The sequence below is a fragment of the Loxodonta africana genome, chromosome 24 (assembly GCF_030014295.1).
Source record: "Loxodonta africana isolate mLoxAfr1 chromosome 24, mLoxAfr1.hap2, whole genome shotgun sequence".
NCBI classification, from domain to species: Eukaryota; Metazoa; Chordata; class Mammalia; order Proboscidea; family Elephantidae; genus Loxodonta; species Loxodonta africana.
In genome coordinates this window covers 9,254,175-9,280,744 of record NC_087365.1, presented here as the reverse complement: position 1 = coordinate 9,280,744, position 26,570 = coordinate 9,254,175, and the positions used below count along the sequence as shown (strand labels likewise).

The following is a 26,570-nucleotide window of genomic DNA, read 5'->3' as shown; positions in this document are numbered from 1 at the left end:
GAATTGCGGAGGGAAACCTGAGACACTGGGACATTTAATGTCCAAGAACCAACCGTTTTGATATATTAATACGCCAAGAATAAGCATTTAGTTTATTCTTTGTGCTTGTGCTTTCTTTGGGCTCCTGACCCCTTTGTCTCACTCATTTTCAAAAGAATGAGACTTTCATATCTTTTGTCAGGGAATTTTTCATTTCATCTAAGTTGTCAGATTTGTAGGCAAAAAGTTGTTCCTGATACGTCTTTATTAATGTCTGTAAGATCTGTTGTGAGGTTGCCTCTTTCATTCTTCATACTGGTAATTTGTGCCTTCTCTTCTTTTTTTCTTGGTTAGTCTGGCTAGAGATTTATCAATTTTATTCATCTTTTATTTTCTGTGTTTAATTTCATTCGTTCCTGTCCTTTACCTTTATTATTTCCTTCTCGTTTCTGTTCTTTATCTTATTTCCTTCTTTCGGCTTACTGTGGGTTTAATTCGCTCTGACTGGTTTTCTAAGGTGGAAACTCAGATTATTGATTTGACAGCTTCTTTTTTTTAATACATAATTTGATGCTATTATTTTCCCTCTAAACACTGCTTTAACTGAGTGTCAGAAATTTTGATGTTGTATTTTAATTTTCATTCACTTCAAAATATTTTCAAATTTGCCTTGTGACTTTAATGCGTGAGGCATCAGAGAAAGCACATGTAAGTGTGTTGCTTAATTTCCCGATAATTAGTTTGGTGTCTTTTTGACTCTCAGAATGAAGTCCTGAGAAATTGGAGACTCTTCGACGAGAAGATAAGGGACTTACGCATGAGAACATGCAGATTTTTCTCAGTGAAGTGAAATGTTGTCACGTTACTGTCATTGTATGAACTTGAAAGAATGTGGTCAGCTATTTTGCTATGCTTTGTTTGCTATTTTTTTTCTCAATAGGATGCAAAGACACAAATATTGGGACTCTGAGTAATGTGTCTTATCTTTATTCTTTTTAGTGCATTATCATTGGGCAGAAATGGATCCTGAAAAATTCATAAAAGATGTACAGCACCTATACTGCTTTAAGGATTTGGAACTGAAATATAAAGAGGAAGACAGAAATAAGAAACTGGGAGCCTGAGTAGCCCTGCAAAAAAAGCAACCAAAGGAATGTTAGCGTTTTCTGTTGTTGCCATGGTCCAATAGAGGCAGTGGGTCCTGCGGGCCTGGAGGCGTACACCCATCGCATTCCTTCCAGCTTTAGAAATGCACATGGCAGCAGGGCACACACACGCCTCCTGCACAGAAAGGCTTTTTGGCTTCCTACAATGCCTTGGCTTGCTTTGGAGCAGGCTGGTCCAACATCATTTGTCACCGAGTCCTCCTTTCACGCCGTGGTTTATTTCCACATGTCTGTGGTGGATTTCTAATACGCTCATGCTGTCCATGTTCTTTGCAGCACTGGTTCATAAGCCAGAGCCAGTGTGAAAGTGTAAAGGAAAAAAATCATCAATGATAATGTATTGTGTGAGACCTCTGGATCTTGTGTGTTTTCTCTTTTTTTCTAAAAAGAAATAGTAATAAAATCCCAAACCTCAGCAAACTACCTATTATTTAACAAATTCTGCTGTGTTTCTGCTTAATGATGTTATCTGTAGAACACGTGTTTGACCTCTGTCCGTATATATCTACACTTCTTTTCAAATAACCCTCTTGCAAGACTGAGTGGCCTGCGCAGGTCGCGATTCCACGGTGAGAGCTGACCTATTGTAATTTACAGTTGATGACATTTTACTTGGAGATGAGATGGCAGGAAACTGGAGAGTAAATGGGAAGGAAGTCCAGTTTCAGAATGGCCAGATGATTGAGACCAGGTGTGGCTGGTACATCTGGTTTATCCACCTTTAGGGAAGTTGGAGAAAGGTTAAACCTGTATCAGTTCCCTTTATCTAAGAGCTTTGTGGTTGACCATGTATACAAGCCAATATCCCCCCAGATGTGTAAAGAAAGAGCCAAATCCTGCCAAAGTAGTTTCTCAGGTAAATTTTAATCTACTAGGTGGCATAGTGGTTAAGTGCTACAGCTGCTAACCAAAAGGCCTGCCCCTTGGAAACCCTGTGGGGCAGTTCTACGCTGTCTAATAGGGTCACTATGAGTTGCAATCAACGGCAGTCGGTTTGGTTTTGGTTTTAGTGGCACATCTAAGGAGCCTGGGTGGCACAGGCGGTTTGCGATCGGCTGCTAACCTAAAGGTTAGCAGTTCAAACCCACCCAGAGGCTCCGTGGAAGAAAAGCCTGGCAAACTGCTTCCGTTAATTTTACAGCCAAGAAAACCCTACGGAGCAGTTTACTCTGTAACACGTGGGGTCGCTGTGAGTCAGGGCTGAGGCCACAGCAGCTAACGATAACAGCGGCACATTTGTAGTGGCTATTTTTGATAGTATATAATGTTATTATGTAATGCTTATGTAAATAGAGTCTTCCCCGCTTGACTTTATTGCTTAACGACAGAAGAGAAATCCTTCCTTGGCGTTTTTGTAATGCTAAACCTCTGTTCGTCTGTGACCTTTATAATAACTACTGAGCCCTTCTAGTCTGACCCAGTTGTCGACTTCAAATGAAAACATGGTTAGAAGTTGTGGGGAAAAAAAGGGCTGAGATCACATCTCCAGTGTGCATGCAAATACCTGGAGTGTGGAGCTGGAGAGGGCTTTGTTGGACTGCTTTATTCTGAATCAGTACAGACGGTCCAGCATAACCCATGATAGTTTACCTTCTAGATGTGCCATCGTTACATCCCAGAATGCAGATCCCTGCTCAGCCCTCCCAGCGCTGTGGGCAGTGGGGCCAGGAAGCTCTCCTCTTTGAGCTATCTGTGTGGTATTTTGCAGAGTGAACTCACACTTACTTCATAGTTACCTGAATCTACATTTTGTAACCTTAGCTGTGGGGCTGCAGGCTGCTGAACAGAGTTTCATGCATTCCCTGCCATCACATTTTATCACCACCAGTTAATGTTTGATGAGCAGCTGTTGCCTGTCCTTGTAATGGGTAATGAGGACCCACAGAGAGAAGAGCTAATGTGCCTGATGTGTGAGCAGCGGTAAAATGATAACACCCTCGTCACCCACAGCCCAGTGCCTGGATGCCACTTTAAAAAGACATTGATAAATGGGAGCATCAGCAGAGTCCTGTGATCAAGTTGTTGAAGGGCCTGGAGGCCATAGAGGAAGGAAAGCTGAAGGATCTGTGGCTATTTAGACTGCAAGACAGACAAACCACTTTTGTGAATATTTGAAAGGTATGGAAATGATGCTGGGTCAGGGACAAAAATAGGAACAATGTGTATCAGTTGTAATAAAAAGTGCTGGCTTGATATGAAGTAAAGTTTTCTAACAACACTATTTGAAAATGGATGGCAGTGTTGGGATATACTGGTCACCAGAAGTGTTTGAGCAGAAGTACTGAGCCTACTTATGTGGGGGGAGAGATTTTATTTAATTAATTAACTAATGAGTTAATTTAAAAATCACCCTTTTTCCTCACCGTAGGCAAGGAACTTGGTTAAATGTCAAAAAATGCATGCAATCTTTGTAGCACTGGATCGGAGGAAGCTTTTCCATCATCCTGGAGGTCATTTCCAGTTCTAGGAACAGAAAAGAAAACAGTGTACACACTGAAGACTGGCTTGAGAGATCAACAGATCTAACCATAAAAAAAAAAAAAGGCAAGGTTAAAAAAAAAAAAAGCTCAAGAAGGACCCTGTGGTAGCCACAGCTGCATCAAAAAGGTGGTTAATTCCCACCCCTTCTCCCCATCCTGCCCTGCTCACCGTCCTTCTGAAGGTCATTTCTGACTGTTACCGTGGGACTAATGGCTAAAATTAGATTTTGGGTTCAGCTCTACTTGCAGAGTATAAAATGACCAGTCTTTACATCCCTTCTAACATCGCCAGCTCCTGCTTTCTGCTGATTTCTAAAGTTGCTGTTTACTGTCCCTTAAGCCATCAGTTATAATGAGCATGGGTGAGGAGGACCGGACCATGTATGGCTTTTCTGAGAACCCCGGCAGCTCACGTGCCCAGTACTTTAAACAGAGTGTCGTGCCGATAAACTGGTACAAGGACCCGTTTAATCTTGCCGCCGTGGTTTACTTTATAGGAGACTGAACTCTTGTGGTTGCACAAAACAGAGACCAAATAAAGGCATCTTCTGGGGCCGGTCGCCCCGCAGCCCACCACCAGCTGGTGGGCCTGGAGAAAGCCTTGTTCTCCACCAAGCTGTGTCCTCGCTCATAGATGAGTGCCGACTGATGCATGGAAAACTTGGCTTTTTGTCGATTCAATTTTGTAGTTCCACAGATGCCGCCTTTCGCCTGGCATGGTGTCGTTCTAGTAACTAGCCAGTGAGGTGACCCATTGTCAAACTGATTTGTTAGATTTTCTGTCCTTTTCCAGACGAGCACTTTGAGAAGTGTTGTCAACTTGTGATACGTTGTTTATTTGGGCCTTTGAAAAATAGTTAAAGAACCTCATTTCAGAAGACATGGAAGAATGTCAAAGGTTGGACACCCTGTCAATAATCTTAGAAAGGCAGATGGCACTGCTGTTTGGAGGGAGGTCCGCCTTCCACAGACGCTGCTGTTTTCATTTTTCTCCTGGAGTATGAACGCCTGTGTCTTACATTTTTAGAGGTACTGGAAAACAAAACCTTCAAGTTCCAATAGGAAAGCATCTCTTAGTGATGACATTTTGCATTTGTTTTGTTAAATTGATCTTTTGCGAAAGCCAGAATCTGTGTAAGACAGAAACCTGTCAGAAGAAGGAAAACTCAAATATTTTCCACTGAAACAAGCGATAGAAAAGCGGTAAGACCACACCCTGTCAAAGACAGAAAACTTGTGAGACCCAGAGACACAAGACCATACTGTTGAGTTTTGGCTCTCACAGGTTGCACTGTACATTTCACACTTAAACCAAAAACCAAACCCGTTGCCATCAAGTCTATTCTGACTCACAGTGACCCTATAGGACAGAGTAGAACTGCCCCATCAAGTTTCCAAGGAGTAGCTGGTGGATTCGAACTGCCGACTTTTTGATTAGCCGCCGTAGCACTTCACCACTATGCCACCCACCGGGGTTTCCATCACAAATACAACTTTCCTTGGTTTTGGATCTTCCCTGAGGGATTGGTAAGTTAGAGGCACAGTCCTCAAGCAGGAGCTGTATTGGTGATGGGTCTGTTGAAGAAGCATCAACTGACGGCCCCCTTCCCCACCTGCCGCAGGGATGGGCTTGGACCAACTGGGGAGGGTCAGACAAGAGGTGCAGCAGTCTAAAGGTGTGAGAGGAGGTGTGGGTCTGAGACCTGCCCCAGGTGGGTGGGCTGGATGTGGGGAGAGGGGAGTGGAGGGGCATGGAAAGAAACCAGCCCAAGAGGTACACAGGTGCACAGAGACGACCACAGGAGGCCTGGTAAGTCATGTTCAGGAGTCCTGTCTCCCTGCTTCTCCAGCTGACTTGTTTCGGTCCCCAGTTCTCATATAGTGTGGCTGAGAGTGACGCTGAGAACAATGGGACTCTGCAGATTTGGCGTGGCCTGTGCTGAGGCCCCGTGATTGGACTGTGGTGTCTCTTGGTGGCCAAGGGGTTGTACGGACTTGGGCTGACTCCTGTTTGCTTGCTGGGTGACCTTGGGACAGTTTATTGATTTAGCTTTCAGGGCTTCCTTTCCTCATCTCTAAAAGGGAGGCAGTAGTAGCCACGTGGAGAGGGTTGTAAGGGCCCAGCGAGAGGGCTCGCCACAGCACTTACGCAGCACCTGGCCCGTGGTGAATGGAAGTGCATGTGGGCGCTGTGACTGTTAGTGCAGCTCGGTGTGATGTCAGCTGCCTTCTCTTAGCAGCTGCATCACACTGTGCTTTCACACGGAGGTTGCAGGTGACTAAACCCCCAGGCTTATTCCATATAAGCCATTGCAGCCAGTGAAGAGCCCAAATGAAGAACTTCATCATATACTGTCTCAGCCCATGGTTCTGGTCTATTGAAATATTTCAGATGTCAGGTTGGCTATTCCCCCCAGCATGTGTCATCTTCAGGCGTGTTTATCTTTACACCTGTTGCTGCCGAGTTGATTCTGACTCATAGTGATCATTTAGGACAGAGTAAAACTGCCCACAGGGCTTCCAAGGAGTGGATTTGAACTGTCGACCTTTTGGTTAGCAGCCTGACATTTCACCACTGTGCCACTAGGGCTCCATCTTTACCCAAGTCTTGGCTAAAGATGATACGCAGGGTAGAGGTGGGCTCTCCATTAGAAATCTTCTTTCAGATCGGCAGATATATTCTCATTCACCTCACATTCCTCCTTCCCACATTGACTGTTCTTGCTGAAATCAGGCTACACTGTTTTCACAGCATTTTGGTGATTAATTCAGTGATCCAGTTAGAAAAAATAATAGTGTAGCACATAGCATTATTTGTGAACTCGTATTGGCTTCCAGTGATCAGTGCTGCCTTCCCCACGGGCGCACAACCATCTGTTAGATCATCTATTCTAGGGAGCCACGTCAAACTGGCCTGTCTGTAGTGTCTGGAATCCGTCTTTTCAAAATTGGGACTTTTGAAGTGTTTGGTATCTGCTCCCTCTCTTCTTTGTGGAATGTTTTTCAGTTACCAGTTATCGGCGACTCTGGTTCTGTACCGTAACTTCATCAGCTCTTGTAATCTCCACAACCATTTATTACTCCTGTCTTACAGCGGAGGAAACTGAGACTTAGGTGCAGTAACCTCAAGAACTATGAGGAGTAGGAGACTTCACCCTGTTTACCAGTAACCACTCAGCCTGCCACAGTGTCACGGGTGCTGGCAGGAGACAGGAGAGGCCTAATGCCATCAGCTCCTTCCTGCAACCAGCTCCTTTTTACTTACTCATGATCTTGCTCTCATTCTCTTTCTAATCCCCTTTTTCTTGCCCCTGTTTCTGTCCATCTGGGCCGGATTCCTCTCTGTGTGGATCTTCCCTGCTCTTGCCTGAGAGGCCAGCTGTGGACTTGTTGTTTGGCTTCTTGTTGGTCCAGCCAGTAGGAGGTGCCAGCAAGTGATGCCAGGTATTTCCTTCCAGCTCCTCCCTGTGCCCTGAGGACAGTGGAGGCTCCTTTCTCAGGCTCCCTCAGGCTGGGCCAGTGGCCCTTCGCTGCTGCGTCCCACTCTCACTGGCTGCCCTTGGCCCACCCCAGCACTAACCCCCTGAGCCTCCTCATCCCACCTGCTCCTGGAGACCGGCTATGCACCACTGTCCAGCAGTCCTTCATGGCCTGGCGGCTGTGCCTACCTACAAGGCCCAGTGTTTTCCTTCCTGTTTAAGATGGAAGTCCTTTCATTACTCTTTGAGTTCCCAGGTGGCACTAATGGTTAAGTGCTGAACTACTGACCAAAAGGTGGGGGGTTTGCCTTCGAAGTAAGGCCTGGCAGTGTGCTTTTGAAACCCTGTGGTGCAGATCCACTCTGCGCACATGGGGTCACCGTGAGTGGGAATCGACTCCACAGCAACTGTGACAACTCTTTGCCGTTGCTCAGTGTGACGGAAGTCATGGGGACTGTTGCCAGCCTCTTTCCTGCTATTTTTGTTTGTTTATTTCTGGAAAATCACAGGGCGGGGGGTTCTCCTTTATGATCCTTTGTTCTGTGTCACCTGCCTTGCTCTCTGTTGCCAGTTGAATCTGTTTTCTCTAAATTCCCTGTCAAGGCCCTGCACCTCCTGCTCAGCAGGGGGCCATGTCGAGGAACCATTTCCCAGCACTGCCGGCTGACACAGGTCTTGGCCTGCCTTCTCTTCCAAAGCTCACCATACATTGAAGGAAGAAATTGAAAGGCCCTCTGTCAGGCTATGTCTTTTGGTTTCCACCCAGAACTTCAGAACCTCTAGAACTGCACTGACAAATACAGAAGCCACATGTGACCAAATTGATTAAAACCCAGGTCCCAGTTCCCACGTTTCAAGTGCTCAACAACTGCATGTAACTAGCAGCTACCATGTTAGTGCAGGTATAGAACACTGCTATCAGAGGAAGACCCTCAGCGAGATGGGCTGACACAGTGGCTGCAGCAATAGGCCCAAAGATAGCAATGATTGTGAGAATGGTGCAGGACCTGGCAATGTTTTGTTCTGCTGCATGTAGGGTTGCTCTGAGTTGGAATTGACTCGTCGGCACCTAACAGCAACAACCATCATCCCAGAAACTTCCAAGGACAGCTGTCTTAGTTATTTAGTGCTGCTATAACAGAAATACCATAAGTGGATGGCTTTAACAAAGATAAATTTATTCTCTCACAGTCTAGGAGGCTAGCAGTCCGAGTTCAGGGTGCCAGCTCCAGGGGAAAGCTTTCTCTCTCTGTCAACTCTGGAGGAAGGCCCTTGTCATCAATCTTCTCCTGGTCTTGGAGCTTCCTTGTGCAGGGACCCCGGGTCCAAAGGATGTGTTGTGCTCCTTGTGCTGCTTTCTTGGTGGTACAAGGTCCCCGTGTCTCTCTGCTCACGGCTCTCTTTTTATCTGAAAAAAGATTGACTTAAAATACAACCTAATCTTATAGGTTAAGTCCCACCTCATTAACATAACTTCTGCTAATCCCACCTCGTTAACATCATAGAGGTAGGATTTACAACACAGGAAAATCACATCAGATGACAATGGGGACAATCACACAATACTGGAAATCATGGCCTAGCCAAGTAGGTACATTTTTGGGGAGGAACACGCTTCAATCCATGAGAACAGCACTGCCAGGTTTCCTGTGACTATAGAACCTCCATCTCACATGAACAGGCAGAGCAAGTGAGGCTGGTGGTCCAGGGTCTGCTCTCCTAGGAAGACCAAAACAAGAAGAAGAACTGATCGTCATGGAGTGGGCCCTGACACATAGTGCTCCCATATGTGTCAGAGTAGACCCGTGCTCCATAGGATTTTCTTTTGCCCTAAATTTTCTTTATTTCGTTGTTGAGAATATACACAGCAAAACATACAATTCAACAATTTTTACATGTACAGTTTAGTGACATTGATTACATTCTTCGAGTTGTGTAACTATTCTCACCATCCTTTTCTGAGTTGTTCCTGCCTCATTAACATAAATTCACTGGCCCCTAAGGTTCCTATCTAATCTTTCAAGTTGCTGGTGTCAATTTGATCCCATATAAATAGTTCTTAAAAGAACGTAATATCAAGCGAGACTTTTTTTTTTTTTACTAGTTAAGCTAAACTATTGTTTAGTTTTAAGGTAATTTAAGGGGGTATTTTTGGTTTAAGGTTTAAAGATTATCCCAGGGCAATAGTTTCAGGGGTTCATCCACCCTGTATGCTCCAGAAAATCTAGAGTCCATGAGAATTAGAAATTCTGTTCCGCGTCTTCCCCCTTTTGGTCAGGATTCTTCTATGGAACCTTTGATCAAAACGTTCAGGTGGTAGCTTGGCACTATCCAGTTCTGGTCTCATGGACTAGGAGCAGTTGTTCATGAAGGCAATTGGCCACACATTCCATATCTTCCTCCTTTTCCTGACTCTCCTTTTTCCTCTCTTGCTTTAGGAGAATAGAGACCAATTTTTGGGCCTTGGATGTCTGCTTGCAAGGTTTTAAGACTCCAGGCACTGCACAGCGTACAAAGAGATAGAACAGAAGCACTAAACATGTTATTAGGCCAATTAGCTAGGCTGTCCTATGAAACTATGACCCTAAACCTCCAAACCAAGGAACTAAACCCCATGAGATGTGTGGTTGTATATAAGCAGCCTCAGTAGCTGTTTTGTTTTTTTTTTTTGTAATTATATCTATCACAATTTTTGTCAATTCAATTTTTTACAGGTGTATAACTTATTGACAACAATTGCAATAATTAGCTGTGCATCCCTACCCTTAATCAATGCAATTTTTCCATCATCGTTACCCCCTCCTGCGCCGGTGACCGCTAATAAACTTTGTTCTCTATACATTTGCCTTTTCTTGTCTTTTTATATAAGTAAGGCCATAGGAGGTTTGTTCTTTTGTGATTGGTTTATTTTGCTCAGCATAATGTCTTTGAGCTCCCCATGCTGTAGTATGTGTCAAGATTTCATTTTTGCTACTGGCTGAGTAGTATTCCATTGTATGTATGTACCACATTTTGTTTATTCATTCATCTGTTGATGGACATGTAGGTTATGTCTACCTTTTGGCTATTGTGAATAGTGCTGCAGTGAACATTGGTGTACTTATCCCTTTGAGTCTCTGTGCTTTTGAGCCTTTTGGGTATATAAGTAGGAGTGGAATTGATGAGTCATAAGGTATTTCTATTTTTAGTTTTTTGAGAAATCGTCACACTGTTTTCCACAATGGCTGTACCATTGTGCGTTCCCACCAGCGATGGGTAAGGGTTCCAGTTTCCTCACATCCTTGCTAACTTTTGTTATTTTCTGGTTTATCTTAGCCATTCTAGTGGGAGTGAAATGGTATCTCAGTGTGCTTTGATGTGCATCTCTCTGATGGCTAATGATGCTGAGCATCTTTTCATGTGATTGGTGGCCATTCAAGTGTCGTCTTTGGTGAAATGTCTATTCAAGTCATTTGCCCATTTTATGAATGGATTATTTGTCTTCTTGTTAAGTTGTTGAAGTTTTGTATGTATTTTGGTTGTTAGATTCTTGTCAGATAATGTGGTTTCTGAAGATATTCTCCCAGTTGGTAGCTTGTCTTTTCACTTTTTTGGTAAAGTTTTTGATTTTTATGAGGTCCTATTTACTTATTTTGTCTTTTGTTGTTTGTGCTTTTATTATATTAGATATTCCATTGTTAAACACTAGGCCTGACAGCATTGCCCCTACTTATTCTTCTAAGAATTTTATGGTTTTAGTTTGCACATTTAGGTCCTTAATGCGTTTTCAATTTGTCTTTGTGTGTGGTGTGAGGCATGGATCCTCATTTTTCTGCCTGTGGAAATCCAATTTTCCCCACACCATTTATTGAAGAGACTCTTCTTATCCCATCGAATGGACTTAGCACCTTGTCAAAAGTCATTTGATCACAGATGTGTGGGTTTATTTCTGGACCCTCAGTTCTATTCCATCAGTCTATGTGTCTGTTGTTCTACCAGTATCAGGCTGTTTTGATTACTGTAGCTGTATAGTATATTTTAAAATCAGGAAATGTAAGTCCTCCTACTTTGTTCTTCTTTTTTAATTTTCTTTTTTTTTTTTTAGCTATTCGGGGCCTCTTGCCATTCTGTGTAAAGTTGAGTTTCGATTTTTTTTTTAGCTTCTGTAAAGAAAGCTGTTGGAATTTTCATTGAGATTGTGTTGAATCTATAGATCGCTTTGGGTAGTACTGATATCTTAACAATATTGTCTTCCAATTCATGAACATGGAACATCTTTCCATTTATTTAAGTCTTCTTTAATCTCTTCCAGCAGCGTTTTATAATTTTCATTGTATAAGTCCTTCACATCCCTAGTTAAATCTATCCCTAGGTATTTTATTCTCTTAGATGCTATTCTAAATGAAACTGTTAATTTCTGTTTCAGGTTTCTCATTGCTGGTGTATAGAAACCCAACTGCTTTTATTTGAACTTTTACACTGCAACTTTACCAGATTCCTCAATTAGCTCTAGAAGTTTTCTTGTGGACTCTATGGGATTTTCTATATGTAAGATCATGTCATACTCAAATAGAGGCAATTGTGCCTCTTTTCTAATCTGGATACCTTTTATTTCTTTTTTTGTCTTATTTCTCTGCCTAGGATTTCTAATACAATATTTAATAGAAGTGGTGAGAGGAAGCACGTTTGTCTTGTTCCTGATTTCAAAGGGAAAGCTCTCAGTCTTTCTCCGTTAAATATAGTGTTGACTGTTGGCTTTTTATATATGCCCCAAATCATACTGAGGAATTTTTCACCATTACAATCTTCTTTAGGGTTTTCATCAATAAGGACTGTTGGATTTTATCAAATGCTTTTTCTGCATCCATAGAAATGTTCATGTGGTTCTTTTCCTTTCTTCCATGCCTTTGAATTACGGTGTTGACGAAGAATATTGAATATACTATGGACTGCCAGAAAAACTCGCAAGTCTGTCTTGGAAGAAGTACAGCCAGAATGCTCTTGGAAGTAAGGATGGTGAGCCTTTGTCTCACATACTTTGGTCATGTTATCAGGAGGGACCAATCCCTGAAGGACATCATGCCTGGTAAGGTAAAGGTTCAGCAAAAAAGAGGAAGACCCTCAATGAGGTGGATTGACACAGTGGCTGCAACAATGGCCTCAAAGACAGCAATGATTTGTGAGGATGGCATTTTGTTCTGTTGTACATAGGTTACTGTGAGTCAGAACCGACTTGGTGGCATCTAACAACAACAACATTAATGTGTATTACGTTGATTGATTTTCTAATGTTCAACAATCCCTACTTTCCTGGAATAAACCCCAGTTGGTCATGGTGTATGACTCTCTTAATATGCTGTTGGATTCTGATCTCTGGTCTTTGTTGAGAATTTTTGTATCTATATTTATAAGAGATGTTGGTTTGTGTTTTTTTTTTTTCCTTGTGGTATCTCTGTCTGGTTTGAGTACCAGGGTTATGTTGAGTATCACAGAATGAACTAGGGAACTAGGGAGTATTCCTTCTCTATCTTCTGGAAGAGTTTAAACAGTATTGGTGTCAATTCTTCTCTAAATGTTTGGTAGAGTTCGCCAGTGAAGCTGTCTGGTCCAGGACTTCTTTTATGTTAGGAGGTTTTTGACCACTGATTTGACCTGTTTACTTGTTATGGTTGCATAAAGTTTTCAGTGACTGATTTATTGGAAGCAGATTGCCAAGCCTTTCTTCCTGGGCACTTCGGGGTGGAGTCCAACTGCCAACCTTTTGGTTAGCAGCTGAGCGTGTTAGCCATCGAGGGACTTCTAGGAAGAGATAACTCACTTAACACAACACGTCACCTCATCTGTCACCTCTGCTGCCTTTACCAGATGACTTTCCTTTCATCAGGAGAACAGCATTTGTTCTCCTACCGCTTTGTTTTACCTGTGTCTGTGTACCGTAGTGCGGGCATCCCTGCTGCTCACGTTGGCCAGAAGAGCCTCCTAGGTGTTGAGCCTTACGTGGTGCCAGGTCCTACTCTTCCTCTTACCCTCTTCTACCCACTCACAACCCTTTTTTCCTTTCTTCCCCTTCCTAGCTATTGTCCCTGTTGTTCCTTCTGTCCTTTTTCTTATAAAGGTAGACAGCAACAGTGCTCTCCCTAACCTCTTTCCACTCTTTTTCCTAAGAGGCAGGCCAGCTAATACGGCCAGCCATGAGGAGGGCAATATGGCCAACCTTCAGAGGCAGGTAAGCAAACATACACTCTGCAGGTCAAGGGAGCATCTCCCTGCACCTGGCACCATACTTGGGGCTGTCCTTGAGAAGTGACTTCAGAAGCTGCCTCTGACCACACTTCACCACCATTCCCCTGGGTAAAGACCCCTCCTGCAAGGACATCTTTTACACCGGCTGTAACTCCTTGCCTTGGAAGCTTCCCTTTTACCACTGCCTGGCCCGAGAGTAGTTAATGAGTTGTCATCTGATCCTGTAGGACATAGTGACAAGCACTGGGCTTATGCTTGCCCTTCTCAGGGAGCACCGTTTTGCTCCCTGCTTCTTCTTTTCCCTGGGACCTTCAGATTTATGGGGATGCCCAAGTGTCCCTACAGCTTTCCCTTTGCCTCTGCCTGCCTCTTCTTCTCTCCATCTCCCAGCCATCCTGGTCTAAGTTGCTGTTCCTCTTAACTGGACAATAACAACCACTTTTAATAGGTTTCTCTGCTTTCCATTCTTGCTTCCTCCAATCCATTCTATGACCATTTAAGGACATAAACTGAACCATGCCGCTTCCCTACATGAAGCCTTCAGTGGCTTCCTGGCTCCTTATAAAGGGCTATAAAGTTCGCCTTGTCCCCACCCACCTCTGATATCACCTCCTGACCCAGCCCCATTTTCATCTCTAACCTCGCCTCCAGCCTGATCAATTTGTCCCAGTTTGCTGGGCCTTTCCTGGCTTTAGCACTGGAAGTCCTGTGTCCCAGAAACCAGAATGGTTGGCCACCTTATATCACTTCCTTGTCTCACCTCATGCTCTGCTCCCTGCATCCTGTCTGACCTGGATTTTCACCCTTCTCCCCTTTGCTGTTCATCCTTTATGGCCTTTGTTTTCAATAGTTGAGCCAAGCCCCTCCTACCTCAGGGCCTTTGCATGTGCTATTTTCTATGCTGGAATTCTCTTCCCCTGTTCTGTCTCTAGTTCCTCTCATCCCTTAGGCCTCTGCTTAAATGTGCTTGTTCTAGACGGCTTTTCTCAGCGAAGGTGGGATCAAGTAGACCCCGCCCCATTCTTTTAGAGCACTCTCTTCTTTTCCTTGCTAGTGCCTAATGAAGTTGGACATTTCACACTCCCTGGTGTGTTGACTTGGTTGTTGTCAGGCTCTTCCACTGAACTGCAGGCTCAGTGAGGGCAGACATGTCTGTCTTGCTCACTGTGTAACCCCCAGCCCCAGCACAGGGCCCAGCACCTGGTGAGGGCTCACATCTTTGTTGAGTGAATGAATAAATGTATGTAGTGAAGTCACCTGCTGGAAAAACCTGTCTTCATCTTACTAATATTTTTAGTCTCCTCAGGGAAAAAAAGAAGTGATTTTCTACTATTAGAACTTTTTTTTTTTTTTTTTAATGAAACAGTTACGTATTCCATTAGAGTTTTTTCAGAGGTGTTTCTATTTGTTCCCTCATCCTTCCAGTTAAATGTTTATTTCCTGGTAAGAATGAAGGAGAATTAATTGCATATTGTAGTGACAAAATGATATCACCAGGCCTTTGCTTTGTCGTGGTGAAGGGCATTGTGTTTCAGTGGGACAAAGGAGACCTGTGTCCATGTGTCACTCTTTCAGTGTGCTTAGAACGCCCCTCCAGGACAGGTGATGCACAGCCCATGTGGATCACTTAGGATGAGTGGTTCAGTGGTGTGCATTCGGAGCTGACAGAGCTGCTGCTTCTTCCTGTTACACACACACACACACACACACGCGGTCTTTGCAGGGCAAAACTAAGAGTTCCTTGCAGCTTTCATCAGCCATAGAAATGGTCACAGAATCACCCCACTATACACCAGAAAAACTGAACTAGTTACCATCAAGTTGATTCTGACTCATGGCGACCCCACGTGTGCAGAGTACAGCTGCTCCATGGGGTTGTCAGGGCTGTGACCTTTCAGAAGCAGATCACTAGGACTGTCTTTGGAGGCACCTCTGGGTGAGTTCAAACCGCCAACCTGTCAGTTAGTAGCAGAGTGCTTAACCATTTGGGCTACTCAGGGAGGTCCTCAAATCTACATGGTGAGCAGAGTCACTAGCAGAGTTTGGTAAAGACTCAGATTCCAGAGACCGCGATTCAGCAGGCTGGAGCTGCCACTTGGTATGTTTCAAAAGTTCCATAGGAGATTCTGATTGGGGAATCACTCACTACCCTAACCAAAAAGAACGCTGGTGATGCAATGGTTAGAGCACTCGGCTGCTGACTGAAAGGTCAGAGGTCTGAACCCACCAATCCTGCCCTGCAGAAGAAAGATGCAGCAGTCTGCTTCAGTCAAGTTTACAGCCTTGGGAACCCTATGCGGCAGTTCTACTCTGTCCAGTAGGGTCACTGTGAGTCAGAATCAGCTTGATGGCAATGGGTTTGGTACCCTAACCAAGTGGTTCTCAAAGTGGGGTCCCCAGACTAAGCAGAATCAGCATCATCTAGGAACTTGTTAGAAATGCAAATTCTCAGGCTCACGTCAGACCTACTGAATCAGAAACTGGGGGTGTGGCGGCCTAGGCTTCAAGTCCCCCAGCTGGTGCTGATGCAGGCGAGCTTTGAGAGTCACTGCCCTCCCCTGTCCCAAATAGAAGACCTGAGGGCTTTTATCTGTGATCATCTGACCAGCTTCACATCTCCGGCTCTACCAGAAGGTCTGAAGCTGAGCTGCATTTTAGAGTCTCCTGGGAGGCTTTTAAAATCCCCTGCCCAGGCTGCCCCTCAAGCCAGTGACATTCCCCACGAGGTTCCAATAAGCAGCCAAGGCTGAGAACCACTGGCGCAGGAAATCTTACACTTGGTAGCACAGCGTGCTTTCCATCTTACAAAGCCTTTTAATCATGCTCTTCTTATCTTAAAATGTAAAGAAAATGTAGATGGACATGGTATTTTACATAAAAAATACTTTTGTAGACATCATCCCTTTACTGAAACAATTCTGTGGTATATAACCAGAGAAGAATGATCACTAATTCGTAGATGAGGCAACCAAGAACAAAACTGACTTGCTCAGGAGCAAAGAAACCTTGATTGTGTGGGCTACGGCCCCAAAGCCTTCAGGGAGTTGGCTGAACAAAAATTTCCAGAGCATTCAGGAAAAGTGACATTTGAGTGAAATTGCCAAGGTGGCTTTGTTGGTGGTCTGGGGCACGTAGGGGATATTCCGGTGGAAGCGAACAGCTTATACAAAGGTGCATAGAGAAGAGATGTGAAGAAGCGCAGAGTATTCTAGGAAACTCCAGGAAGATTTAAGGTCCTATTCAAAGTCTTGCTGGTCTTTTCTATCTTTGTCTTCTCGTTCTGCATTAATAGGTTATTCAGTGAAATCAAGGCAGTGTCCTGAGGCCAAAACCAGCAGTCCTGGGCCTGGATCATTTTTGGTGATACCCCAAGAGAAAATGAGCTTTTGGTCTAGGGATCTGTTCTCTCTCTTCTCAAGCTCAGAGGCGGGCTTTGCCTTCTTCATTGGTATAGTGAAATGGGGTACCACACTAAGGAAATGTTGGGGGCAGGGGGTGTTGGTACATGAGATGGGAAAAGTAGATGATGGCCCAGAGCTCAGTATTGGCAGAAGGAAGAGCAGACAGAGTGACAAACATCTGGTCAGAAGCGCCAGGTCTGACTTCTTGTTTCTAGAGGTTTGACTTTGGTTAAGCCATCTGACCTTTGAGTCTCTTGTCTGCACAGTGGCCATGATCTGGCCGCAGTTAGCCTTCAAGGTAATAACACATGGGACCAGGCTCCACACGTGACACTGCTCAGTGAACATTGTGTCTGCAGTGGAGGAGGGAAGGGATGTTGGGAGTGAATGGTGGACTGTGATCTACGGCTGTTTTCCCTCAAGACTTTGGCAAAGTTGCAGGCAGGGTCAGATGAGGGAGTGCGATGTCACGAGGTAGGCCCACTGGGTCTGCTGGGCATGCTGCTCTTTTCCACATTGAGTTTCTTTCTGGCAGACATTGGTTGCTGCTTGACCAGTACGCAGAAATACTACCTGGTGAACTGACAGCCAATTTTCCCCACATTTCCTACTATTTCCTGAAAATGGGATACTTCTGAATAAGGACAGAAGTGGTGCCCCAGGGAGACACAGCGTGGCTGTGCCTGGGGAAAATAGCAATGGCCTTGCCGTGGCTGTGGTCCTTCCCACCGTGGCAGCACTTGCTTCTGAGGAGAGCGGGACCTTCCCCTTCCTTACACAGGGTCTCCAGGTACCCCTCTCCTCAAGACGATGCTAACTTTCACAGTAAATTCACCATTCTGAAAAGCAGTTTACAGTAACAAAAATAAATTTTATTTTGACATTTTGGGGAACCAGCCATATGGAAGACACTAGAAAAAATTCCTGGATTTCCATGAATTTAGAATTACAACTTATTATAGTAAATGATCTAAAGGATTAAAAAAAAACTTTTTATTTGAAATAATTTCAAATTTAAAGAAACGTTGCAAGAACGGTGGAAAAAAAATACCCTTATACCTTTTTTTTTTCTATACCTTTTATCCAGACTTACCTATTGTTAATATTTTGCCTCATTGGCTTTATCTTCCCCCTTTATACATATGTACATGTTTCTGAACCATGTGAGGATAAATTACATTCATAATTGAGAGTAAGCCATGTCCTTCATGGCCCTTCACCCCTAAATGCCTCAGTGTATCTCCTGAGAATAGGGACCTCCTCTCAGGAAGCCACTGCACGGTTGTCACCTTCAGTAAGTTTAACGTTCTTTTATCCAATTCACTGTCCTTACTCTAATTCTCCCAATTAGTCCAATAATGTCCTTCCTTCAGTGCAGGAACTGGACTAGGACCGGGCTGCCTTCCTGAGCTTCCGTTTCTTTCTTATGTGCCATGAACAGACTACTTCCCTGTGTGGGGCTGTACTTGCCTCGTCTGTTGGGTGCAGGGCAGAGTAGGCAACGTCCAACTCTGTGATCAGCTGACCGTCCCAGAGTGCCTAGCACAGCACTCTACGTGACAGATGCTCCTGAGATGTTCCAATGAAGCCCTGTTTCTAGAGGGGTCAGGAGTAGACTTCACTGTCTAAATGAGGACTGCTGACACCAGAGACAAATCTAAAGGCTCTCTCTGCCTGGTACTGTGAGGAGTCCCTGGGTGGTGCAAATGGTTAATGCGCTCGGCTGCTAATGAAGGGTTGGAGGGTCAAGTTCACCCAGAAGTGCCTTGGAAGAAAGGCCTGGTGATCTACTTCTGAAAAAAAAATTAGACATTGAAAACTGTGGGGCACAGCTGTACTCCAACACACATGGGGTCCCCATGAGTCAGAATTTACTTGATGGCAACTGGTTGATATTGTGAAAGCAAAGCCTCTCCTGGTGTTTAAAAGATCTAAGAATAGCTGTTTAAGGTGATGATGGCAACAATGCATTTGTTGATTTTAGCCAGCAATGTCACAAGGGATGGGAGGGAGGCCCTGAGAAAACTCTGGTTATAAGGTACTCTCACTACATGTGAAGTGGTGTGCTGTGATTTGAAGATGGACTATATTTGTCAAAAATGTATATTGAAAACTCTAGGGTAATTATATGTATGTATATGTATATTTTTTACAAGAAACTCATTTTATAAAGACTCAGATTAAAAGTAAAGAAATGGAAAACATTATACCATGTTAACACTAATCAAAAGAAAGCTGAAGTGGCTGTATTAATTACCGACAAAGTAGACATCAGAACAAGGAAAAATCAGGGATAAAGATGGACACTATATAAGGATAAAGGGGTCAATCCTGCAAGAAGACAACAATCTTAAAAGTGTATGCTCCTAAAAACGGAGAATCAAGATACATGATGCAAAAACCGATTGCACTGAAAAGAGATAAAGACAAACCCACTATAACAGTTGGAGACTTCAACATCCCCCTGTTGGTAACTGATAGGTCAAGCAGGCAGAAAATCAATAAGGATAAAGTTTAACCGAACAGCACTATTTATCAACTTGATCTTATTGATATTTATAGAATATCCCATCCATTAACAGCAGAATACATATTTTTCTCAAGCTTGCATGGAATATTCACCAAGACACGCCACATTCTGGGTCATCAAGCATACCTTCACAAACGTAAAAGAGTAGAAATCATACAAAGCCTGTTCTCAGACCACAGTGAAAACAAAAAAATTTTTTTAAAGAATATTGTGTTTTTGGTGAAAGCTTACACAGCAGGTTGGGTTCCTGTTTGACAATTTCCACACAAATCGATCGATGACATTAGTTACATTTTTCACAGTGTGTCACCATTCTCATTAATTGTTTTCTGGTGGTTCCATTTCCACTACTCTAGTTTTCCTTTCTCCTTATCGTCTCATAGACCACAGTGAAATTAAACTAGAGATCAATAACAGAAAAATATTTGGAAAACCCAAATGTTTTGAGATTAAACAACACACTTCTAAATAACCCATGGATCAAAAAAAAAAATTCTCAAGAGAAATTAAAATATATTTTGAACTAAAAATGAAAACACAACTTATCGAAATATGTGGGACACAGGGAAAGCAGTGCTTAGAGGGAAATTTATAGCATTAAATGCAGGTATTAGAAAAGATCTAAAATCAGTAACCTAAGCTTCCACTTTAGGAAAACAGGAAGGCAGAGCAATTTCAGCCTAGAGCAAGTAGAAGAGAAAAATAATAATTCAGCTCTCTGGCAAAAGGAACAAGAAAAAGATCCATTGCTTGGACAAATAATTGCAATAATGACAGTAATAATAATAGCAACAATAATGATAATGCTGTTATGGATTGAATTGTGTCCCCCAAAAGTGAATGTCAGTGGGGCACTGTGGCACGGTGGTTAAGCATTTGGCTGCTAACCAAAAGGTCGGCAGTTCAAATCCACCAGCTGCTCCTTGGAAACCCTGTGGGGCAGTTCTACTCTGTCCTCCAGGGTCGCTAGGAGTCGGAATTGACTGGACAGCAACTGGCTTGGTTTGGCTTTTGGGTTTACCTAGCAGTACATCCCAGGGCAGGGCTGCTATCTTCCTTCTCTTGGCCCGGACCCAGTCACAGTTTAGATGTTTCAAAAGGGATACCAGAGTTCTCCATTCCACGCTCTCCAGGACTCTGCCTGGTGGTGGAGAGGTGGTCGTGAGAGCAGCTGCAGAGGGACCGCCCTTCTTTGCACATGTTTGTTTATACTGTAACTTGCTGTTCCAGTGTCTACTGCTTTGTAACAAATTACTCCAAATTTAGCAGCTTAAAACTACCATTTTATAATGCTTGAAGGATTCAGTGAAGCCCTGGTGGTGCAGTGGTTGACAGCTTGGCTCCTAACTAAAAGGTCAGCAGTTCGAATCCACCAGCCACTCCGTGGAAACCCTACGAGACAGTTCTACTCTACCCTGTAAGGTTGCTATGAGTTGAAATCAACTCAACAGCAATGGGTAAGCAATTCAGTGGGTCAAGAATTTGAGCAGAGCATACCAGGGTAAGTTATCTGTGCTGCCCAATTTCTAAGGTCTTGGGTGGAAAGCCTTGAATGTGGCAAGTGACTCAATAGTTGGGAACTGGAGTTATCTGAAGACTCCTTCAACTCTCACGTCTAGTGCCTAGAGTGGGAAGACTTGAAGACTCAGACTTCTGGCCAGAGTGCCCACACTCGGCTTCTCCATATGGCTGAGCTTCCTCCCAAAATGGTGGCTTCCACATAGTTGGACTTCCTGTATGGGAGCTCAGGCTCCAAACACCATGTTCCAGTGAACAAGATGGAAACTTGATGGCTTTTTTTGACCCATCTTGGAAGTCACACAGCATCACTTCTGCTGTCCTCTATTGCACCCAGATTCAAAAGGAGGGAAAATATGCCCCATTCTTGATGAAGAGAGTGTAAAAAATTTCAGGGGCATAGTTTTAAAACCACCATACTTGCAAATGGGAGAGTAGGTTGATTTGCCTTGTAGAAAGTTACCAGTTGCCATCAAGTCAACTCCATCTCATTGAGACTCCACGTGCATCAGAGTAGAACTGTACTCCCTAGAGGTTTCAATGGCTGATTTTTTTTATTGTGATCTAGGTGAAAGTTTACAGAGCAAATTAGTTTTTCATTAAACAGTTAATACACAAATCGTTTTGTGACGTAGGTTGCTAACTCTGCGATGTCAACACTCTTCCCTTCTCTACCCCAGGTTCCCGGTTTCCATTCATCCAGTTTTCCTATCCCTTCCTGCCTTCTCGTCTTTGCTTTTGGGCTTGTTCGCCCGTTTGTCTCATATACATGATTGAACTATGAAGCATGTCCCTTACATGTGTTATTGTTGGCCCTATAGACCTAACTTTTGGCTGAAGGGTGAACCTCAGGAGTGACTTCAGTACTGAATTAAAAGACTGTCTGAGGACCATATTCTTGGGGTTTCTCCAGTCTCTGTCAGACCCGCAAGACAGTTTTTTGTGTGTGTGCGTATGTGTGAATTTTAATTTTGTTCTACATTTTTCTCCCATTTTGTCAGGACCTTGTATTGTGATATTTGCCAGAGGAGTCAGTGGTGCTAACCAGGCACCATCTAGTTGTTCTGGGCTCAGTCTTTTGGAGGTTGTGGTAGTTGTGGTCCATAAGTCCTTTGGACTAACGTTTCCCTTGTATCTTTGGTCTTCTTCATTCTCCTTTGCTGCAGCCTGGATGGGACCAGTACATGTATCTTAGATGGCTGCTCACAGGCTTCTAAGACCCCGGATTCTACTCACCACAGTTGGATGAGGAACATTTTCTTTATTGCCTGTCTTATGCCAATTGAGCTAGATGTCCCCCTAGACCATGGACCCCATCCCTCAGCCCAGTAGCTCGGTCTTTCTGGGTGTTTGAATATATCCCTTAAGCTGCTATGACCTTGCCTTGGTTAAGTTGTGCTGCCTTCCCCAGTATTGTGTACTGTCTTACCCTTCACCAAAGTTACCACTTATCTAATATCTTGTTGTTGTTCTGTGCCGTCAAGTCAGTTCCAACTCATAGAGACCCTATGTACAACAGAAAGAAACACTGTCTGGTCCCGCGCCATCCTTACAATCATTGTTATGCTTGAGCCCATTGTTGCAGCTACTGTGCCAGCCCATCTTGTTGAGGGTCTTCCTCTTTTTCACTGACCCTTTATCAAGTGTTATGTTCTTCTCCAAGGATTGGTCCCTCCTGATAACATATCCAAAGTATGTGAGACGTAGTCTTGCCACCTTTGGTTCTAAGGAGCATTCTGGTTGTACTTCTTCCAAGATAGTTTTGTTCCTTCTTTTAGCAGTCCATGGTATATTGAATATTCTTCACCAATACCACAATTCAAAGGCGTCAGTTCTCCTTCCATTTTCCTTATTCATTCTCCAGCTTTCACATGCATATGAAGCGATTGAAAATACCATGGCTTGGGTCAGGTGCACCTTAGTCTTCAAGGTGACATCTTTGCTTTTCAACACTTCAAAGAGGTTCTTTGCAGCAGATTTACCTAATGCAATGCATCGTATGATTTCTTGACTGCTGCTTCCATGGCTGTTGATTGTGGATCCAGATGAAATCCTTGACAACTTCAACCTTTTCCCCATTTATCATGATGTTGCTTAATGGTCCAGCTGTGAGGATTTTTGTTTTCTTTATGTTGGGTTGTAATCTGTACTGAAAGCTGTGGTCTTTGAGCTTCATTATTCAGTGCTTCAAGTCCTCTTCACTTTCAGCAAGCAAGGTTGTATCATCTGCATAATGCAGGTTGTTAATGAGTCTTCCTCCAATCCTGATGCCCTGTTTTTCTTTATATAGTCCAGCTTCTTGGAATATTTGCTTAGCATAAGGATTGAATAAGGTATGGTGAAAGGATACAACTCTGATGCACACCCTTCCTGACTTTAAGCCATGCACTATCCCCTTGTTGCCTTCAAACGACTGCCACTTGATCTATGTACAGGTTCCTCATGAGCACAAATAAGTGTTCTGAAATTCCCATTCTTCACGATGTTATCCATAATTTGTTATGCTCCACACAGTTGAATGCCTTAGCATTGCGAATAAAACACAGGTAAACGTCTTCCTGGTATTCTCTGCTTTCAGCCAGGATCCCCCTGACATCAGCAATGTTGTCACATCCCTGGTTCCACATCCTCTTCTGAATCCAGCTTTAGTTTCTGGCAGTTCCCTGTTAATATACTGCTGCAGCAGCTTTTGAATGATCTTCAGCAAAATTTTACTTGTGTGTGATATTAATGATGCTGTTGAATAATTTCTGCATTTGGTTGGATCACCTTTCTTGAGAATAGGCATAAGTATGGATCTCTTCCAGTCAGTTGGCCAGGTAGCTGTCTTCAAATTTCTTGGCACTTCCAGTGCTGCGTCTGTTTGTTGAAACCTCTCAATTCGTATTCTGTCAATTCCTGGAGCCTTGTTTCTCGCCAATGCCTTCAGTGCAGCTTGGACTTCTTCCTTCAGTACCATGGGTTCCTGAGCATATATTACCTCCTGAAATGGTTGAACATCGACCAATTCTTTTTGGGATAGTGACTCTGTGTATTCCTTCCGTCTTCTTTTGATGCTTCCTGTGTTGTTTAACATCTTCCCTGTAGAATCTGTCCCTATTGGAACTCGAGGCTTGAATTTTTCTTCAGTTCTTTCACCTTGAGAAATGCCAAATGTGTTCTTTCCTTTTCGTTTTCTGTCTCCAGGCTTCTGCATATGTCATTATAATACTTTACTTTGTATTCTCAAGCTGCGCTTTGAAATCTTCCATTCAACTCTTTTGCTTCATCATTTCTTCCTTTTGGTTTAGCTAGTGTTTTAGTTAGTGTTTTTCTCTCCCCACCCCTCCCCTCCCTCATGACCATCAAAAATTGTTTCTTTCTGTTGCGGAAACATTTTTATGTGTTTTTATAGAGTGGTCTCATACGGTATTTATCCTTTCGTGATTGACTTATTTCACTCAACATAATGCCCTCCAGATTCATCCATATCGTGAGATGTTTTGCAGGTTGTTCTTTATCGTTGAATAGTGTTCCACTGTGTGTGTGTACCATAGTTTATCCATTCATCTGTTGATTGGCACTTAGGTCATTTCAATCTTTTTGCTACTGTGAGTAACAAATAATGCTGCAGTGAACATAGGTGTGCATTTATCTATTCATGTGATGGCTCTTATTTCTCTAGGATATATTACTAGGAGTAGAATTGCTGGATCTTGTGATATTTCTATTTCTAGCTTTTAAAGGAGGCACCATATTGTTCTCCAAAATGGTTGTACCATTTTGCATTGCCACCAGCAGTGCGTAAGAATTCTGATCTCCTCGTAACCTCTCCAACATTTGTTATGTTCTGGGTTTTTTATTTGTGCCAGTAATGTTGGGGTGAAATGATATCTCAATGTAGTTTTGGTTTGCAATTTTCTAATGGCTAGTTATCATGAGCATTTCCTCATGTGTCTGTTAGGTGCCTGAATGTCTTCTTTGGTGAAGTGTCTGTTTATATCATTGCCTGTTTTTTAATTGGATTATTTGTCTTTTTATAGTAGAGGTGTTGGATTTTCCTTTAGGTTTTAGAGATTAGAACTTCGTTGGATATGTCATAGCCAAAATTTTTTCCCAGAGTGTAGATTTCTCTTTTTCACTCTTTTGGTGAAGTCTTTTGGTGAGGATAAGTGTTTAATTTTTAGGAGATCCCATTTATCTAGTTGTTGTGTTTTGTTAATTATGGTTTGTATGCTGTTTATGATGTATATTAGGGCCCCTAGTGTTGACCCTATTTTTTCTTCCATGATCTTCATAGTTTTGGGTTTTATATTTAGGTGTTTGATCCATTTTGAATTAGTTTTTGTGTATGGTGTGAGGTATGGGTCCTGCTTCTTTACAGATGGATATCCAGTTTTGCCAGCACCATTTGTTAAAAAGACTGTGTTTTGTCCATTTGTTGGACTTTGGGCCCTTGTCAAAGATCAGGTGACCATAGGTGGATGGATTTACCTCTGGGTTCTCAATTCTGTTCCATTGGTCAATGTATCTGTCGCTGTACCAGTACCAAGCTGTTTTGACTACCGCAGCTGTATAGTAGGTTCTGAGGTCAGTGGGAGGCCTCCTACTTTGTTGTTTTTCTTCAATAATGCTTTACTTATTCAAAGCCTCTTTCCTCTCCATATAAAGTTAATGATTAGTTTTTCCATCTCTTGAAAGAATGCTGTTGGTATTTGGATTGGAATTACATTGTATTTTTAGATTGCTTTGGGTAGAATTGACATTTTCACAATGTTGAGTCTTCCTGTCCATGAGCATGGTATGTTTTTCCATTTATGTAGGTCTCTCTCTTTTTTTTTTTTTTTGGCTTCTTGCAGTAGTTTTCTTTGTATAGGTCTTTTACATCCCTGGTTAGATTTATTCCTAAGTATTTTATTTTTTTAGGGGCTAAAAAAAAAAAAATTATATATTGTATTGTTTCCCTGATTTCCTTTTTGTAGTTCTGTTTATTGGTGTATAGAAATCCAACTGGTTTTTGAATGTTTATCTTGTATCCTGCTACTTTGCTGAATCTATTAGTTCCAGTAGTTTTCTTGTGGAGTCTTTATGGTTCTCTCTGTATAATATCATCATATCATTCACGAAAAGGGATAGTTTTGCTTCTTCTTTACCAATTTGGATACGCTTTATTTATTTATTTGCTTTATTACTCTAGCTAGGACTTCCAGCACAGTGTTAAATAGAAGAGGTCTTCTTCCTGTTCTCAGGGGAAGTGTTTTCAACTTCTCTCCATTGAGAATGATGTTGGCTGTTGGTTTTGTATATACGCTGTTTATGATGTTGATGAATTTCCCTTCTAATCTTATTGAGAGTTTTTATCAGGAATGGGTGTTGGAGTTTGTTGAACGCCTTTTCTGCGTCAATGCAGATGATTCTGTGATTATTTTCTTTAATTTTATTTATGTGGTGGATTACATTGATTGGTTTTCTAATATTGAACCATCCTTGCGTACCTGGTATGAATCCCACTTGGTCGGGTGTATTATTATTTTTATATGATGCTGAATTCCACTGGCTAGGATTTTGCTGAGAATTTTTGCATCTATATTCATGAGAGAAATTTGTCTGTAATTTTCTTTCTTTGTGGTGTCTTTGCCTGGTTTTGGTGTCAGGTTTATGCTGGCTTTGTAGAATGCATTTGGAAGTATCCCTTCCTTTTCTGTGTTCTGAAATGGTTTGAGTAGTACTGGTGCAAAGCTCTTCTCTGAATGTTTGGTAGAATTCTCCAGTGAAGCCATCTGGGCCAGGAGTTTTTTTTTTTTGTTGTTGTTAGT

At 42.9% G+C, this 26,570-nt stretch overlaps 1 protein-coding gene across 2 annotated transcripts in view; it reads left to right on the top strand.

Annotated features, from left to right (window-relative positions):
* Positions 1–26,570, top strand: part of DTD1 (D-aminoacyl-tRNA deacylase 1) — a 264,370-nt gene that overhangs the window by 192,527 nt on the left and 45,273 nt on the right. Inside the window, exon 6 of one of the 2 annotated variants that reach the window (XM_064275734.1) lies at positions 979–14,634. The exons of the other annotated variant lie outside the window; for it this stretch is intronic. The gene's annotated coding sequence lies outside the window, so the exon portion shown is untranslated. Of the gene's footprint in view, positions 1–978; positions 14,635–26,570 lie in introns of those variants that run through there. 2 annotated transcript variants of the gene reach the window in all.